The sequence below is a fragment of the Lithobates pipiens genome, unplaced genomic scaffold (assembly GCF_037356315.1).
Source record: "Lithobates pipiens isolate NorthernLeopardFrog02 unplaced genomic scaffold, aLitPip1_a1.2 Scaffold_167, whole genome shotgun sequence".
Classification (NCBI taxonomy): Eukaryota; Metazoa; Chordata; class Amphibia; order Anura; family Ranidae; genus Lithobates; species Lithobates pipiens.
In genome coordinates, this window is record NW_027507753.1 from 45,723 (window position 1) to 64,423 (window position 18,701).

Genomic DNA, 18,701 nt, shown 5'->3' on the forward strand with positions numbered 1-18,701 from the left:
TCTTGTTCGCCGCCCATACGGTCAAGACCATGTTGTGTAGTATTCACAGGCAATGACCCCAAATCAGTATCAAACGGCTACCCGTCACCAGCGCCATATTCCGAGACGTGTCTTTCATCCTGTCACATTCCCCTTTTGGCTAAATTCAGCCTGGTCGTTCAAGCAGCCATCTACCTGGCTTTCTACAGCTTCTTACGCCCCAAAGTGTTACGTAGACGCCACATCACACGCCATTAGACTTCATCTTGCTCCTCAGCGTGTCCAAAACACAATAGTCCGGTCCAGGGGTTGACATAAAACCTTTCCAAACTCTCAAAGCCTGGTGCCCCGTGTCCATCCTAGATCAATTTTTGGCCCATATGTTCAATCCCTCGCAGGATAGCCCATTACTACTGTTCCCAATTAGTACCCCAGGCAGCAACTAGTTCATTAGTCACGTCAGGTTCCTTTTGAGCAAATTAGGCCAGGACCTTGGTCATTTTCTTGGACATTCTTTTGCATAGGAGCAGCATCAGCAGCCTCACGAAACGGGGTCCCAGTCCACGCGATCAAAGATGGGCAGGCGGGAATCCACCTGCTTTACTCGATACATCTCCAATCCACTAGTGGAAATGTCCTGAGCCTTCAGCAAATTTGCCCTGTAGTGTCTTGTTGTACATAAATTAATAATTACCTCCCTACACCAATCTTTTGCGGCCTTCTCTTGGCATATCGCCCAGCAGAGCAGGGCTCACCGCCCAGCTCACCAGGGCTTACCTTACAGCAGACCAATGGCACAACTCAGGTCTATTTTATGTTGTTAGTCTTGTGACGTGTTTGTGTTCTTTCATATCTCTTAGAGCGGAGGGCTCCGACCATAAATAAGAGGGCCAGTATGGTGGCCCGTAATTATGGGAGGAGCCCGGAGGGTATATAATCAGACCACCCACAACGGTCTGTGTCGGTTCCAGTGCAAGGTACCCACCCACCCATTTCCCTTCTCAGAGTACTTCACTTAAACACGTTTCTCTACAGAAACATCCATTTACTTTCTTAAGGTATGCGGCCTTCTCTTGGCATATCGCCCAGCAGAGCAGGGCTCACCGCCCAGCTCACCAGGGCTTACCTTACAGCAGACCAAGGGCACAACTCAGGTCTATTTTATGTTGTTAGTCTTGTGACGTGTTTGTGTTCTTTCATATCTCTTAGAGCGGAGGGCTCCGACCATAAATATATATATATATATATATATATATATATATATATATTTAATTAGTGGACTTTTTACGTTTTATCTGTTTTTTTTATATATATATACTATTTTAAATGACGGTGGTGACTGGAGCTGGTAGGGGCACGGCTGGGCGTACCTCCAGGGCTGTCACTCTGCTTGGACTTCGGCGACTGCTGTTGACAGTGTGATTACTCAGGAGTGCAGCTGAGTAGTCGCAAAGAAGATAGACTGAAGTGGTGCCTGGAAGGGCTGCCACTGGCGGTGGAAACAGTAGCCTAAAGGCTTGGTTTCCTGGCTGCAGCAGGGTCGGATTTACCCCTGCGACACCGTTCTGCTATGAGGTTTTTTTTTTTTTTTATTGGTCCAAGCTGTTGTGTGGCTGTAAACCGCCACTTGCTGAGCCCGTAAAGGGTGATGGCAGGGCTGAGGCAAAGTCCTCACTGTCTGCCTGCGACATGGCGTCAACTAAAAGCAAGGGGGGTGCGTATGTTTGAGGTAAGTTGCAAGGGTAGGAGGGGATAGTTGCATTGGGTAGATAAGATGAAAGGCGGAAGGAAACAAGAAGAATAGGACAAGGAACGACAGCCATAGTGACAGTTGGTTTGCGCTCGAGCGCTGTTGAGTGTGACTTTAGTAAACTCAAAAGAATGCGTGACAACCGAGGTGAGCCAGGAGGTGACTGGCTAGGTAACCAATAGCTCGGGTGTCAGTCTGTGATCGGCACAGACTAATGAACCAGAGCGCCCCAGGGTGGACTGGGGTGGGTAGCTGAAGTCTGGTATACTAAGTAGGAATGTTGCGATCTGTAGTTAATTGACGTGGGTTCGGTCTACTAATGCTTGCACTGCCTGCAAGTATGGAGATTAGGCGACCTTGTCTGCGTATTGAAGGCTTGTGCTTCGAAAACAGAGTGAAGTGCACAGAAGTATGTGACAGTTGCTAACGCCTCAGGAGCAGGTCAAATTCTGTATGTGAAGTAAAATATGTAGTGAAAGAGTGTTTAAGAGAAAAGGGGGAATCCCATTGAACTAAACACCTGACTTTATGCACTAGTTGTGAAGTCGACTGGTTGGGGTCGAGAACTGAGTTGACCGGGAGCCTGTAGTAAGGTGACATGAGAATTTTGTTTTGACAAGTGGGATTGCAAAGAGCTCTTTGGGGCAAAGCTGGCCCCCTGGTGAAGATGCAAGCCCTCGATAATTTTTTTTTATTTTATTTTTTTGGGGGGAGATACTGTCCAAACCTGGTGCAGGGTGGACTAACTGGTGTTCTAACTGGCCTAAAAAGGGGAAGCGACAGAGAAAACGATGAGCAGCCGTGTTGCTACTGGAGACGATGAGTGGGAGTTTGAGCCACTTGCTGAAATGCTTGCAGCGATTGCAAGGAAGCGGCCTTATTTGAATTATGAGGTGAGAATGAATGGATGAATGAGGTGAGCAGCTGTGTTGCTACTGGAGATGAGTGGCCGTATTAAGCTATTGCAGAGATGCTTGCAGCGATTGCAAGAAAGCAGCTTTATTTGAATCTATAAATAAAATTATAAGTGTGTAGAAATGAGGAGAGCAGCCGTGTTGCTACTGGAGATGAGTGGCCGTATTGAGCCATTGCATTGATGCTTGCAGCGATTGCAAGGAGCTTTGTTGAAAGGCGAAAGAAAAGGTTATAGAGGAAATGTGATTATGTAGGAATGACCGTGCGCAACACTGAGCAAATTGGTGGAGAGAATTGTGTATGATCATGTATGGATAGACTGAGAGTCAAACGTAAGTACTGCTGAATTCGTACAGTCGATGTGACTAGTTTGAACAGGGTTATAGCTATGGAATAGTCTGCAAAAGATTTGAGTCGGAGATGCAACAGGATTCAGCTTGGTTGTTAGAGTTGCGTTTGGCAAGGACTGTAATTGTTGCGCCGATGCTGCGACTAGACTCGAATCCTCCGTAGATGCGACTGAGAGGCTCATATATGGGATCCGACCGTATCGCTGAGGATATGGCTGGGTTCGGAATGATTGAATTGTGATGGTGGTTGAAGGGGCTGGTGATTGCCAATGATCCGAAACATAGAAGCAAAGTTGCGACTAGATTCAAATCGGCCATAGATGTGAGGTGACTACGGGGCTCGTATGACAGATCTGACCTTATTGCCGATGATATGGCTGGGTTTGAATCAACTAAATGGTGATGGCTGTTGAAGGGGCTTTGTGATTGCCAAAGATCCGAAACATAGAAGCAAAGTTGCGACTAGATTCGAATCGGCCGTAGACGCGAGGTGAGTAAGGGGCTTGAATGTCGGATTTAACCGCATTGCCGTGAAGTAAACAGCTCGAGTAAACTCGCGTTGGGTAGAAAGCATGAAATACATGAAAGATGACATAGAAAGATTTACGGTGGCGTAAGTGCGACTTTTTGCAAAACAAACATGATAAACGAACATGATAACGTAACTACTAGAGTTTAGAGGAGCGGTAACAACAAAGTCCTACCTGCAACAGCGAGTGTGTAGCGGTCCGAGCGTGGGACAATCGATGAAGATATACGACCGATCTCAAAGGTACAACTACGTGGACACGCAGTGAGTTGGCAGAGTCAGCCTGTGCAATGCATTTGACACGAATCGGCTTAAAAAATGTATGAGATGAAACTGATATAAATTGGCAGTAAGGAGTATCTGATACGAATTGGTTGTAGAGTGTATGCCATTCTTTACTGTGAAACCAAACACCTATCAACCACCCATCCCCCCAGGCTAGTCAAGTGCAGGAAAGACATCAGGTGGGTTTAATTACACCTCAATCAGCCACAGAAACCCATACAAACAATACCTGTTTATCTCAAAAAAGGATGAGAACAGTGAATCTTATAACTAGTGAAGCCTATGGCGAGTGATATTGGAGAACGACCGACAGCGACTCGGAGGCTTGGATCTATGAATGAATCGTATGTTTGGTAGAAGGAATTTACGAATGTACTATGCCTGTGCCGAAAGATGTCGGGACATGAGTGTCAACAACTCAGAGGTAGGTTTTGCGAAAGGGGTGCAGGATAGTAAGCATGATAAGCCGCAAGTTTGCACATGATATGAAAAGATTTGGATATTACTTATCTGCGACCATGAGCGGGAACCGCCGACGAAGACCACGAATGAAGAAGCCGAAGTGCACCTGGGATTGGCCGCACAGATAGTCGACCGTGAGGGAGCTGAGAAGAGTCGGCCCCTTGATGTGCAGTACCTTGCACTGGAACCGACACAGACCATTGTGGGTGGTCTGATTATATACCCTCCAGGCTCCTCCCATAATTACGGGCCACCATACTGGCCCTCTTATATAATACTCTCTTCGTCAAATGTGCTTTAAAATGTAAGGTTTTCCCTTTCATGAACAAGATAATAATGACGTTATGCTGTTGGGCAGGTATAATAATGCTGTGGGGCTGGTATGACATTTTTTCCAGGGCTGGTTTTTATTCCCAGCCGGCCCTGATTGTAGCTGTCTGGACCTGGGCTTTTCCCTGGTTTTAAAGGTTTAATAGCATTTTGAATCTCCATGGAAGAGATCTCGTCTTCTGTCGACCATTGATGGTTTAGGGAGACCGCTCTCCATTAATTAGTCCTGTATTGCCTGAGCTCTATCCCCTGATACCTCCAGGAGGTCTGTGTTGTGTAGGTAAACTTTACAGTTGGGAGTAGTATGTGTGGAAATGCTTTGCTATGGCTTCTGTTGTAATGTCTAGTGTCCCATCTGTACTTTTAATGCCCATTATGTGTTTGGAGGTAGTAGGCTCTTGCAGGGCTCTGGCCGGCAGCCTACCCGATTTATCTCCTGCCTCATAGTAGATCTTTTATATTTTTTTTAAATAGAAGGCGTTTCGTTTTAGTTTCTAGGCTTATTCCGCGTACACACGATCGAATTGTCCGGCGGAATTGGTCCGGCAAACAATCCACCGGACTTTATAACGAATGGACTTGGCCACACACGGACACTCAAAGTCCGGCAATTTCTAAGGTGATGACGTACATCACGTATGACGGGACTAGAAAAAGGAAGTTCAATAGCCAGTAGCCAATAGCTTCCTTCTTGTACTTGCTTAAGAGCATGTGTCATTCTTAGTCTGCCGGACGAACGGATTGTCCGCTGAAAGCCAAGTCCGGCGGACATATTTTGAGTCAAAACTACTTTCTAAGTCCCCCGGACTTTACGATGAAAAAGTCCGCTGGAGCCCACACACGATCGAATTGTCCGGCGTACTGTGGTCCGGCGGACAATTCGATCATGTGTACGTGGCATTAGCTGTAGTGTTTTCCTTGCCTCTAGTAGTTCTGTAGCTGAGGTCTCTGTCAGGGACTGTTTATGTTTTGTCTCCAGTTGAGAGATTATGTCCATCAATCTTTTATATTCAGCCTCCTGTTGTCTTTTACGGTGTGCACCCATTTTCATCAAGTCACCCCTTATTGAGCATTTGTGCCCCCCCAAACCATTAAGGGGTCTGCCTCTGGAGTTACATTTAGTCTAAAGAAGTCCCTAAACTTTGCAGTAATTTTAGGCAAAATATCAGAATCTGTCAGGAGTTGAGCATTCAGTCTCCAATAGTTTGTGTCAGACTTTGGGGTGATCGGAATTACTAGAAATAGAAAAAAGTTGTGCTACCAATGAAAAAAATAAACTAATAGCAGCCAGCATCAACAATGATAAAGATTGTGAAACAGTGAGAAAAAAATGCAGCGCTAAGAGAATATTTTTACCCCAAAAAATACCTTCTAGGGAAGAATATTCACTAAGGCCCCTTTCACACCGAGGTGGATTTCAGGTGCTACAACGCTAAAAATAGCGCCTGCGTTTCACCTGAAAAAAACGGCCCCTTTCACTCCAGTGAGCGGTGCGCTGGCAGGACGGTGGAAAAAGTCCTGCTAGCCGCATCTTTGGAGCGGTGAAAGAGCGGTGTGTATACCCTTTTTCAGCCGCTAGCGGGGGTTAAAACCACCCCGCTAGCAGCCGCATTTCGCCACTAAAACAACGGTAAAGCACTACTAAAAATAGTGGTGCTTTACCACCGACGCCCGCACCGCCCCAGTGTGAAAGGGGCCTACATGTGTACGTGAATGAAATATATGGGAATATATTAAAATGTGTACATTAACAAAAAAAAGGAGAGGGATCTCATACGGACATATCATAGTCACATATATAAACAAAATATATTAATGTCCATCCAGTGACCACACCTAAAATATTAGTCTAATCAGGACCAGTCTCCTCAATGAGTCGACCTATCATGAAACTCTTATATAGTTCATGTAAGAAATGACAATAAAGTCAGTGCAGTCTCTATATAGGAGATAGCATGGTGTAATCCTCCTTCAAGGCTCAGATGGTAAACACACCTTACCCGTCACACCTTACCCGTCACACCTTACCCGTCACACCTTACCCGTCACACCTTACCTGGTCTATAGGAATCCTGGCTGGAAGATCCATCATGGAGTATCATTCCATGCTTGACTGACTCACCACCACTGGTGTATGGGTACACACCCTGGGGTAAGAGTATCCATTACCTTTCCGGATGCACATCTGTCATTATAATGTGTGGAGTTATGTTTACATCTGAGCCTTGAAGGAGGATTACACCATGCTATCTCCTATATAGAGACTGCACTGACTTTATTGTCATTTCTTACATGAACTATTTAAGAGTTTCATGATAGGACTCATTGAGGAGACTGGTCCTGATTAGACTAATGTCTTGTACACACCGTCAGAAATTCCGACGGAAAATGTCCAATCGGACCATTGTGTCAGAAAATCCCACTGTGTGTGGGCTCCATCTGACTTTTTCCGTCGGAATTTCTGACCAACAAAGTTTGAGAGCTGGATCTAAAATTTTCTGACAACATGATCCGATCCACGTCAGTTCTGATCGTGTGTAGCCTAGTCCGACAGACAAAGTGCCACGCATGCTCAGAATAAATTCTGAGACGGAAGCGCTCGGTCAAGTAAAACTACCGCTTGTAATCGATATAGCACAATCGTCATGCTGCAAAGTTAAAAATTCTTTAAAGCAGCGCATTATCTTTTTCTTTATAATGCTACAAGAATGAAGTTGTTTTGCTGCTCATATTCACACACACTTCTCCCAAACGTATTTCTTTATTCTTTTTCCTCATTTCATGAATACAATATTTTTATTCGCCAGATCTCCCCAATCATTTTTTATTTTTAGTTTAAATTTTGTGGTTTCTTTTTTAATCAAGATCTCCTCCTTTTTTTGACATTTTGTTCATCTTCGTAATTATTGTTGGTGTATTTTGTGTGTCAACTTACCGCAACACCATTATTATCTTTTTATTTTATTGTTTAATTTTGTAATCTCGAGGAGGTTGTTTTTGTGCCCCTTGTTAATTTGACTTTGTATTTTTGAAAGGTACCTGCCTACTCACAAATAAACTGTCCTTTTTGAAGTAAAACACACAGGTAAGTATTTCTTTAACCAAAAAAACTCTTTATTAGGTGTCATGGTTTATAAAAAGAGAAATCCCCTGGAGGTGGATTTTAAAGGCACGTACAACTTGATTGGAAAACAATCAAAATATTTTATTTCATAAAACAGACAAGAAAGTAATGTACAATATACATAAAAGGTATATCTCTGGGTACAGTTATAGAGACACTGTTGATAACAATCTGAACCACACAAGTTTATATATAATCCATGTAAGTATAGTCACCCTACACGTTTCGGAGCTTAATAAAACATCTCCTTCTTCAGGGGTGTAGATACAACATTAACATGGAATCTATTGAATAACGGAGGACAAGATGTTAGAGCCAGGAGATAACCAAACAAGTACAATAGTAAGGGTAAAAACAATAGATTGCAAAAAAGTATTACAAATAATACTCACAGAACTTGTAGCAGGGTCAAAAATATCCCAGAATAATTGTTAATTAAAAACAAGAAACAGTAGGTGACCTCGTATGAGTAGTTAATTTTTCCAGTGTTCAAGGCACATGAAGAGAGGTAGAGGGAAAGGGCAGGTGGCGTTGCACAGTGCAGGTGTACCAGAGAGCTTCTGTAAGTTGTAAAGGCCAAAAGCAAGTCCAAAAAACAGGAAATCCAAAAGGGGGCCACCCTGGAGAACCCCTAAAAAGGGAAAATAACAGGGAAAAATAGTAAACAAGGAGCCACTTAGAAGGGAAACACTGGGGCTGAAAATAAAATGCCGGGTCAAAGAACAGAGGAAGGAAAAAAAATAATATATATATATATATATATATATATATATATATATTTTTTTTTTTAGTGCAGAGTACACTGGGTACGGAAGTGTAAATAAGTAGATAAATGCACCAATATATGATATATATTGTAATGTGCACAGGAAATAGATATTGGGAAAAAAGTATGAAAAATGATAAATACTTATAATACGTGTGCGTATGTACCCCTCCATGTTTGCACGAGCATATATATATATATATATATATATATATATATATATATATAACAGTAAAATAAAGATACTGGAGTGTAAACACCCCTTGTCACTGTTAGAGTAATTAAGATTAAAGAGTCCCAGTAAAAAAAAAGGACCACAAATGCACAATGTAAGTATGAAGGACAAAAACCACTTCACACATATGAAAAGTTCTTACTTATAAGTGCACTGGAGTAGAGAACTTTCTCATATGTGTGATGTGGTTTCTGTCCTTCATACTTACATTGTACATTTGTGGTCCTTTTTTACTGGGACTCTTTAATCTCAATTACTCTAAGCCCTTGTACACACGGTCGGACATTCTGCCAACCAAATCCGTTGGATTTTGTCTGACGGATTTTGTCCGATGGATTGTGTCCGAAACTTGCATACACACGGTCGGACCAAGTTGTCGGAAAATCCGATCGTTCAGAACGTGATGACGTTATTTCGTTACGACGGGACTACGTTCACGCTAGTAGCAAATAGCTTTGGTGTAGGAATTTGATCTGAGCATGCGTGGCACTTTGTCCGATCTGAATTCTCTACACATGATCGGAGTATGTCCGATCGGACCAGTTTGTTGGAAAATATTTCCAACAAGTTGGAAAATTGGGTCCGACGGATATTCCGACGGAAACAGTCCGATGCATACCACACACAGTCGGATTATCCGACAAAACGGTCCGATAGGACACATTCCGTCGGAATCTCTGACCGTGTGTACAAGGGCTTACAGTGACAAGGGTTTTTTACACTCCGGTATTAGGGATGGCCTCGCGGCTCGCCCGGTGGTCGGTTTGCGGCAAATTTTGCGTGTTTGCGATTCATCAAACCGGCTGACTATTGCCGCTGTTTTCCTGGTGGACATATGTGTTTACAGTGTGAAAGAACTTTGACCCATGATGACACATCCATAATGGGGTACAGGACAGCTAATTGAGACATTTCAGCGCATGGACAATTGGACATTCCCCCTACCTTATAAATAGACCTGATCTGGCGGCCATTTTACATTCTGTCTTTTGCCGGTGTAGGGAGAGGACGCTGTGTGCAGCAGGGAGAGACTGTAGTGACACAAATCACTAGCTATTAGGTCCACAAAAGTCCTTTTAAGGACTGGTATAGGTGTAGTACAGTGTATAGGGTTCAGTGCACTGCTGTGCTGGTGATTGCAGCTGTCTTTTGTCAGTGTAGGGACAGGACGCTGTGTGGAGCAGGGACAGTCAGTTTAATCACTAGCTAGCTATTACTACTAGGTCCACAAAGGTCCTTTTAAGGACTGGTATAGATGTACTATTTGGTGTGCAGTATATAGGTGTGTAATACACGTATAAAATACTTGCACATATAGAAATCATAGTATAGTGCATTTCCACTGTGCAGCATTGTGACTGCTGAGCGGTTCTGCAGTGATACTACAAAGAGCGACAAACGCAATAAAAAAGTATTATAACTGGTGTGTTAGACCAGTGGCCCCCAAAAACAACAGATTGAAGTGGGGTGTTATATACCTTCTTCCACATACATACTGCACTTCTCTAGAGACTTTTGTCACAGGGTCATTTAAAAAATGACAGGCAGAGGAAGAGGCAGGCCCTTCCGCAGGGGTGGTAGGGGTAGGGCAGGAGCAACAGGCTTGAGCCAAAGTGGAAAACTGCAGAAGGTGCGTGCGATTACGTCAAAGGACACACCAGACTTGGTTGAGTGGCTCACTCAGCCTTACTCTTCTGCACCCTCCTCATCCTCTCGATCTGCACCCTCTTCTTCACTCTCTGCTATGTGCACCCCCAAAGACACTACCATCAACACCACCACCACCACCATACCTTCCGCTGGAGTCACAGGAATTATTTTCCGATTCATATCAAGAAATTTACGATGCGCAGCCACTCTTGGCATTCGATCAGGAAGAGGAGGAAGCAACAAATGCCACTCAGCAGTCTGACAATAGTACCCAGTTCAGCCCAAGGAGGAGGTGTCCCTCCGCTGTTGCTGCCTACTCCGAGATCTCTAATTATAGCGGTGGGGAAGGTGACGTTGATGAGGACGTGTCTAGTGATGTCACCTGGGTGCCCACAAGAGGAGGGGAGTTCAGAGGGAGATATGGACCAGCAGATAGGGAGGAGAAGCAGGCAGAACTTAGATTGCACAGGAGGGGCCAAGCAGACTGCTAATGTATCAGGAGCGAGGCATCAACCATGTACGGTCACATCTGGCGCTCCCAGGATGCCGGCACATGGCTCCACAGTGTGGGTTTTCTTAACGTGTTTGCTGCTGACAATAGTGTTGCCATCTGCAGTCTTTGCAATCAACGCATAAGTTGCGGTAAGCCCAGCACTCACCTAGGAATGACTGCCTTAACAAGGCACATGAGCTCCCATCACCGAGCCCAGTGGGGGCAACGGAACCCACAAAGCCACACTCCAGGCTCTCACCGTCCAGCCTCGTCTTCTACTACTTCTTCTCCTCTCTCCTCACAATTGTCCTCCACTCCACCTTCCATCACGCCATCCATGTTTTTCTGGAAAAAGGCAGGCTTCCGTGGGCCTAATGTTTGAACGTAAAAAAATTATGATGCCGGATAACCCTCTTGCCCAATGGTTGACGCCTGGCTTGTCAGAACTGATAGCCCACCAGCTACTGCCATATAAACTGGTGGACTCAGAGGCCTTTCGAAAATTTGTGGCCATTGGAACACCACAATGGAAGGTCCCAGGAAGGAAGTATTTCTCACAGAAGGGCATCCCAGAGCTATATGGCCATGTTCAGCGGCAAGTGAATGTATATCTGGCACACAGTGTTGGTGCCAAGATACATCTGACCACAGACACGTGGTCTAGCAAACACGGGAAAGGAAGGTATATCACTTTTACTGCCCACTGGGTGAACCTTCTGACGGCCGTCAAGCATGTAACCCGTGGCACCTGTGTAGATTTGGTTTTACCGCCATGGATTGCATGCAGGCCTGGCTCTTCTTCTCCTCCTCCTACTCCATCCTCCTCCCTCTCCTCCTTGGCTGACTCCTCCTTTTCCGCTGCTAGCGTCTCTTCCGCTGCGCCACTCAAGCTCCCCAGAAATGATTCAACGTGCCAGGTGAGACGTTGCCATGCTGTGCTGCATCTGTTGTGCCTGGAAGCCAAGAGCCACACTGGCCCTGCACTCCTTTCATCTTTGCGTTGACAGGCAGATCAGTGGCTAACACCACTCAATTTGACAGTTGGTAAAGTGGTGTGTGACAATGGTGCCAATCTGCTTGTCAAATACCCTGGGGTCCAGGACATCTTGCGTCAGGCAAGGAAAATCTCTGCCCATTTCAGAAGATCTTACACGGCCATGGCTTGCCTTGCTGACATTCAGCGGCGACACAATCTGCTGGTCAGACGTCTTATTTGCGATTGCCCGACGCAATGGAACTCGTGCATTTAACGTCTACCTGTATGAACTCTGCGGCAGAACAGGTTCTGGGGAGCTAGGGTTTTTTTCACTGCGCCAGTGGCTGCTCATGCACGGCACATGCAGACTTTTGCGGCCATTTCATGAGATCACCAAACTGGTCAGTCGCAGCCATGGCGCCATCAGTGACATGGTACCTTATGCCTTCTTTATGGAGCGTGAATTGTGCCGTGTCATTGATCAAGCCATGCAGGAGCAGGAGGATGAGGAAGTCGCAATGCTGGATGAATTCCCAGGGGGGCTACTCTATCTGAGACAAGTCAACAACAGGAGTCTGAAGAGGAGGATGGTGCCGGGGCGGATGAGGAGGAGCAAGAAGAGCATGCTTTAAACCTTTCTGGGATCCCTGTTATTGTGTGTGGATGGGGAGAGGATAACGAGGGGGACAACATTATCCTGGATGATGAGCAGGAGCCAGGCCACCACACCGCTTCCAGTTTAGTGCAAATGGGGGCCTTCATGCTCCAGTGTTTTAACAGGGACCCCGTATAAAAAGCATAAGGGTCAAGGACCAGTACTGGGTGGCAACATACTTAGACCCCCGGTACAAACACAAAATGGCGGAAATGTTACCGCCGTCACAGAGGGCTGTCAGAATGGAGCACTTCCAGGCCTTGCTTCGAGAAATGCTGCATTCTGCTTTTGCGTGCGCTGGCAGAGGAGCAATTCCCACTCCCAGAGAAAGAGTTGCGGGTACCAATCCAACAGCGCCTGCAAGAAGAGGGCGGTTTGAAGATGTGTTGGTGACTTCTGATATGAGGTCATTCTTTCAGCCGACCCATCGACGGGTCTCATCCAGATCCAGCATCAGGGAACGCCTAGACTGACAGGTGTCTGACTACATCGGGTTAACGGCCGAAGTAGACGCTCTGAGGAGTGATGAACCCCTGGACTACTGGGTGGGCAGGCTTGACCTATGGCTAGAGCTTGCCAATTTGCAATGGAACTGTTGGCTTGCCCCTCGTCCAATGTCCTGTACGAAAGGACGTTCAGTGCAGCAGGGGGGATCGTGACCAATAAGCGCACTCACCTAGCTCACGACAGTGTTGACTACCTCACATTTCTAAAAATGAATGAGGCATGGATCTCGGAGGAATTCAACACAGGTGACCAGTAGACCATGTATATCTCTATAAACAATTTATTCAATCGAGCACACAGACCTTTTTTTTACATTTGGCTCACTTCCTTGTACAAAAAAAGCACACTGTACTATATGCCCGTACCCTCCTGTTTGAAGAGGTTGAGCGGTGTCATATTTTTGGGGCCCAGCCATGAGTTGCTGGTATCAGTGCTGCTGTCAGTGCTCTCGATCACGGTGCTGGTGTCAGTGCTCTCTATCTCGGTGCTGGTTTCAGTGCTCTATATCACGTTGCTGGTGTCAGTGCTCTATATCACGGTGCTGGTGTCAGTGCTCTCACGGTGCTGGTGTCAGTGCACTCTATCACGGTGCTGGTGTCAGTGCTCTATATCACAGTGCTGGTGTCAGTGCTCTCTACCACGGTGCTGGTGTCAGTGCTCTATATCATGGTGCTGGTGTCAGTGCTCTATATCACGGTGCTGGTGTCAGTGCTCTATATCACGGTGCTGGTGTGAGTGCACTCTATCATGGTGCTGGTGTCAGTGCACTCTATCACGGTGCTGGTGTCATTGCTCCATATCACGGTGCTGGTGTCAGTGCTCTCTCAGTGCTGGTGTCAGTGCACTCTATCGCGGTGCTGGTGTCAGTGCTCTAGATCACAGTGCTGGTGCCAGTGCTCTTCATCACGGTGCTGGTGTCAGTGCACTCTATCACAGTGCTGCTGTCTGAGTTGCACTTCAGGTGCTCTGCAGCTGCTGCCTCTGCTGAGTCACTCTCACATCAGCCGATCAGCGGCACAGAGAGAGAGAGACTCGATAACAGCAGCAGGAAAAGGTGGGTGGAGCCTCTTCCCCTGCACTCGTTGCAAATGCCTGGGCCGCCTGGCGTCTAGCAACGAGTGACATCAGTGAGTCACGTCGGACTCCAGTCTCACTCTCAGAGCCTCACAGTCACTGTATGGAGTGTTGGAGCTGCTGGAGAACAGGCCAGGGAGGGAGAGGAGAGAAGTTACTTACAGTCACACATCCAGCGGCTGAAATCCACATCCACAGTCATTCTGTGACGGCAGAGCCAGCATTCTTCTTTCTCCGCCGAGTCCGTCCCTGACTGTGTTGGCCCCACCCACCAGCACGCACCCTCCTCCCTCCATCTTCTCCACGCTACAGGCCTCCGCCGTCCCAGAGTTAGTGTTGGCTCCACCCACCGCAGGTGACATGGCAAGTGACAATCTAATGTGTGGCAGGCTACGTAGCAAGTGGCAATCTGCATTTGGTGACAAGGACGTGGCAAGTGACCATCCGCAGTGTGTGGCAGGGGACGCGGCAAGTGACAATCCGCAATGTGTGGCAGGTGACGTGGCAAGTGGCAAGCGACATGTCAAGTGACTTCCTCAGGGCTCCCACTGATTCTGCATTATGGTGAGTTGAACCATTTAATTTTATATTACAATGTAATAAAAGAAATTATGCGCTTCAATCATCCTGACACCATAACAACCATGGTGCCATGATGATTGAAGTGCCAATACCAGGTATTTCCCATATAAACTGCCCCAAAAAATATTTTATAGCAGTGCCCCTCCCGAGGCTGGACTCTGGATCCGCCCCTGGCTGTCAGTGCTCTTAAACTCAGTGCTGCTGTCAGTGCTCTCAATCTCGGTGCTGGTGTCAGTGCTCTCTATCACGGTGCTGGTGTCAGTGCACTCTATCACGGTGCTGGTGTCAGTGCTCTATATCAAGGTGCTGCTGTCAGTGCTCTATATCACGGTGCTGGTGTCAGTGCTCTATATCAAGGTGCTGGTGTCAGTGCTGTAGATCACAGTGCTGGTGTCAGTGCTCTATATCACGGTGCTGGTGTCAGTGCTCTATATCACGGTGCTGGTGTCAGTGCACTCTATCATGGTGCTGCAGTCAGTGCTCTCTATCACGGTGCTGGTGTCAGTGCTCTATATCACGGTGCTGGTGTCAGTGCTCTATATCACGGTGCTGGTGTCAGTGCTCTATATCACGGTGCTGGTGTCAGTGCTCTCTATCACGGTGCTGGTGTCAGTGCTCTCTATCACGGTGCTGGTGTCAGTGCTCTCTATCACGGTGCTGGTGTCAGTGCTCTCTATCACGGTGCTGGTGTCAGTGCTCTCTATCACGGTGCTGGTGTCAGTGCTCTCTATCACGGTGCTGGTGTCAGTGCTCTCTATCACGGTGCTGGTGTCAGTGCACTCTATCACGGTGCTGGTGTCAGTGCACTCTATCACGGTGCTGGTGTCAGTGCACTCTATCACAGTGCTGCTGTCAGTGCACTGTATCACGGTGTTGGTGTCAGTGCTGTATCACAGTGCTGGTGATCATCTCCTGCACCCTCTTCATAGCCTATCATGACCTTTCCTCTCCTCCATGGCCTTCATGCTCTCCACAGTCCAGAATTGTCAAAATTTCACTGATAAAAAAGAATGCTTGTAGTTGTCGATCCCAGATGTCAGTGTCCATGTGGTGGGACTATGTGTGCACAGCTAGTAAGTATTTTGGGGCTGAAAATATGACCTGTAGGCTTTTAAAGTTCGCTTGCCATTGAAGTCAATGGGGCCCGCCGCAAACTTTCGGTCACGTTCGCGAAACGTCCCGTTGGAAGTTCGTCCATCTCTATCCAGTATCTTTATTTTACTGTTAAACATATATATATATATATATATATATATATATATATATATATATATATATATATGCTCGTGCAAACATGGAGGGGTACATATGTGCAAGTATTTATAATTTTTCATACTTTTTTCCAATATATATTTCCTGTGCACATTACAATATATATCATATATTGGTGCATTTATCTACTTATTTACAGTTCCGTACCCAGTGTACTCTGCACTAAAAAATCTTATATATATATATATATATATATATATATATATATTATTTATTTATTTTTCCCTTCCTCTGTTCTTTGACCCGGCATTTTATTTTCAACCCCAGTGTTTCCCTTCTAAGTGGCTCCTTGTTTGCTATTTTCTCCCTGTTATTTTCTCTTTTTAGGGGTTCTCCAGGGTGGCCCCCTTTTGGATTTCCTGTTTTTTGGACTTCCTTTTGGCCTTTACAACTTACAGAAGGTCTCTGATACACCTGCACTGTGCAACGCCACCTGCCCTTTCCCTCTACCTCTCTTCATGTGCCTTGAACACTGGCAAAATTAACTACTCATAAGAGGTCACCTGCTGTTTCTTGTTTTTAATTAACAATTATTCTGGGATATTTTTGACCCTGCTACAAGTTCTGTGAGTATTATTTGTAATCTTTTTTTGCAATCTATTGTTTTTACCCTTACTATTGTACTTGTTTGGTTATCTCCTGGCTCTAACATCTTGTCCTCCGTTAGGGCTGCAACTAACGATTATTTTCATAATCGATTAGTTGGCCGATTATTGTTTTGATTAATCGATTAATGGGTTAATAACCTAAAAAAAAAAGTGGGTCAAATTGACGTTCATTTTCAACCACAGTGACAAGAAAATTTGGAAATCATTGAAAATTCCTTTGACTAAGAAGTTTTCTGACAGTGTATGTGGTTTTCATCCAGAAATTACATTCATTTTAAAAACAGAATGTAAAAAACAAGTGAAAATTTCAAACAAAATTCTTTCATTCAGCGAATGTACAAAGATTTTTCGTCTGAATATTCTCATCTGAAAATTGATCTGTGTGACCAGCATAAGGCTCGGTACACACCTAATGCAGTTTGCTTTTGATCTGTTTCTGCCGTGCTTTTTGCAGTACGCTTTGATTTTTGCTCACGTGATTTTACTGCAATTTGAGTTTTTGCATTTTTTTTGGGCAGATTAAAAAACACAAATTGCTGCAAATGCATTACACGCTTTTCTGCAGCTTCTCCATTGAAGTTTATTGAACCAATAAAGCACAGTTTTGCGTTGAAAGTCTCTGACCCTTTCAGATGTGAACGTGTCCCATAGGAAACCATGTAAATGAATTGTAGTGTATTTCTGCAACAAGCACCAATAAACATATAGAAGTGAACCAGGTCTAAGACGTTTAGTAACATAATGGGGTTAAAAAACAAAAATGAGCCCTTTATAGTAGAAAAAAGCAGATAATCACTACTATAAGGGGTTCATTTTTTTTTAATGTAGAACAGTGAAAGTAATATTTACAGTAGAAATTATTTGCTCTTTTTGTACTATAAAGGGCTCATTTAAGTTTTTTTTAACCCCATTATGTTATTGGCCGATTAATCGATTATGAAAATAGTAATCGATTCATTTCATAATCGATTAGTTGTTGATTAATCGATTAGTTGTGTCAGCCCTATCCTCCGTTATTCAATAGATTGCATCTTAATGTTGTATCTACACCCCTGAAGAAGGAGATGTTTTATTAAGCTCTGAAACGCGTAGGATGACTATACCTACATGGATTATATATAAACTTGTGTGGTTCAGATTGTTATCAACAGTGTCTCTATAATTGTACCCAGAGATATACAGTTTATGTATATTTTATATTACTTTCTTGTCTGTTTTATGTAATAAAATATTTTGATTGTTTTCCAATCAAGTTGTACGTGCCTTTAAAATCCACCTCCAGGGGATTTCTCTTTTTATAAACCATTTTTTCCAGATGTGGCACAACCAATCCACACAGCCCTGCCGTACCTCACTTTTGTTTATTAGGTGGCATAATCAAATAAACAGGAAGGCAACGCTGGAGAAACTGGTCAAGGAGTCCATATGAAAGGGAGAACAGTCTGGTCCAGAAGTCTAAGAGATCAGGAAGAGCAGATGACATCTATGTCCCCAGGCTGTGGTCCTACAAGAGGCTGCATCTTCTGTCAGACCAGACTGAACCCAGGCCATCACTCTCTGGTCTTCCTTAGACATTTCCCTCCAGGCTTCCTTCTAGGCTGTGGCTCTGCTCTTGTAGTTGTGGCAGGAGGTGGAGGCGAGCGATGGTCGACCTCCTGGCTGCCACTTGCCACAGCCTCCTCCCGGCTGCCACTTGCCACAGCCCCCTCCCGGCTGCCACTTGCCACAGCCCCCTCCCGGCTGCCACTTGCCACAGCCCCCTCCCAGCTGAGGTCTTCCTGTGTATGAAAATGGGACATAGTTTTAGTTTTTTGTTCATCAATCACACAATTTTCAGCTCATGACTGTTGCAAATTGAATGTTAATAAATAGAACAGACTATCATTCTGAGCCCAGCATTTTTCATTCTTGTCCCAATCATTTTTGGTCCCTACTGTCTATTTATATGTAAAACACTTAGTATTGATCAGTAAGTTCTGATTTAACAAACATCTAGTTAACATCATTAAATGTACGACAATAAATATGTTGAACAATGCTATACCTGACTCAAGCTGGGCCCTCCATATGTTGCTGCCTGGAAGGCCCAGGTTGGACATCGAAAGCCTCAGCTGGAGGTGAAGGAAGCCTTGAAGGAAGACTGGAGAGTGCTGGACTGT

General features: G+C 45.1%; 1 protein-coding gene across 4 annotated transcripts in view; it reads left to right on the top strand.

Annotated features, from left to right (window-relative positions):
* Positions 1–18,701, top strand: part of LOC143986525 (NACHT, LRR and PYD domains-containing protein 3-like) — a 137,921-nt gene that overhangs the window by 40,993 nt on the left and 78,227 nt on the right. The window contains exon 1 of one of the 4 annotated variants that reach the window (XM_077484881.1): positions 7,661–7,685. The exons of 2 other annotated variants lie outside the window; for them this stretch is intronic. The gene's annotated coding sequence lies outside the window, so the exon portion shown is untranslated. Of the gene's footprint in view, positions 1–7,660; positions 7,686–16,270; positions 16,501–18,701 lie in introns of those variants that run through there. One more of the 4 variants, XM_077484880.1, reaches the window with a different exon arrangement.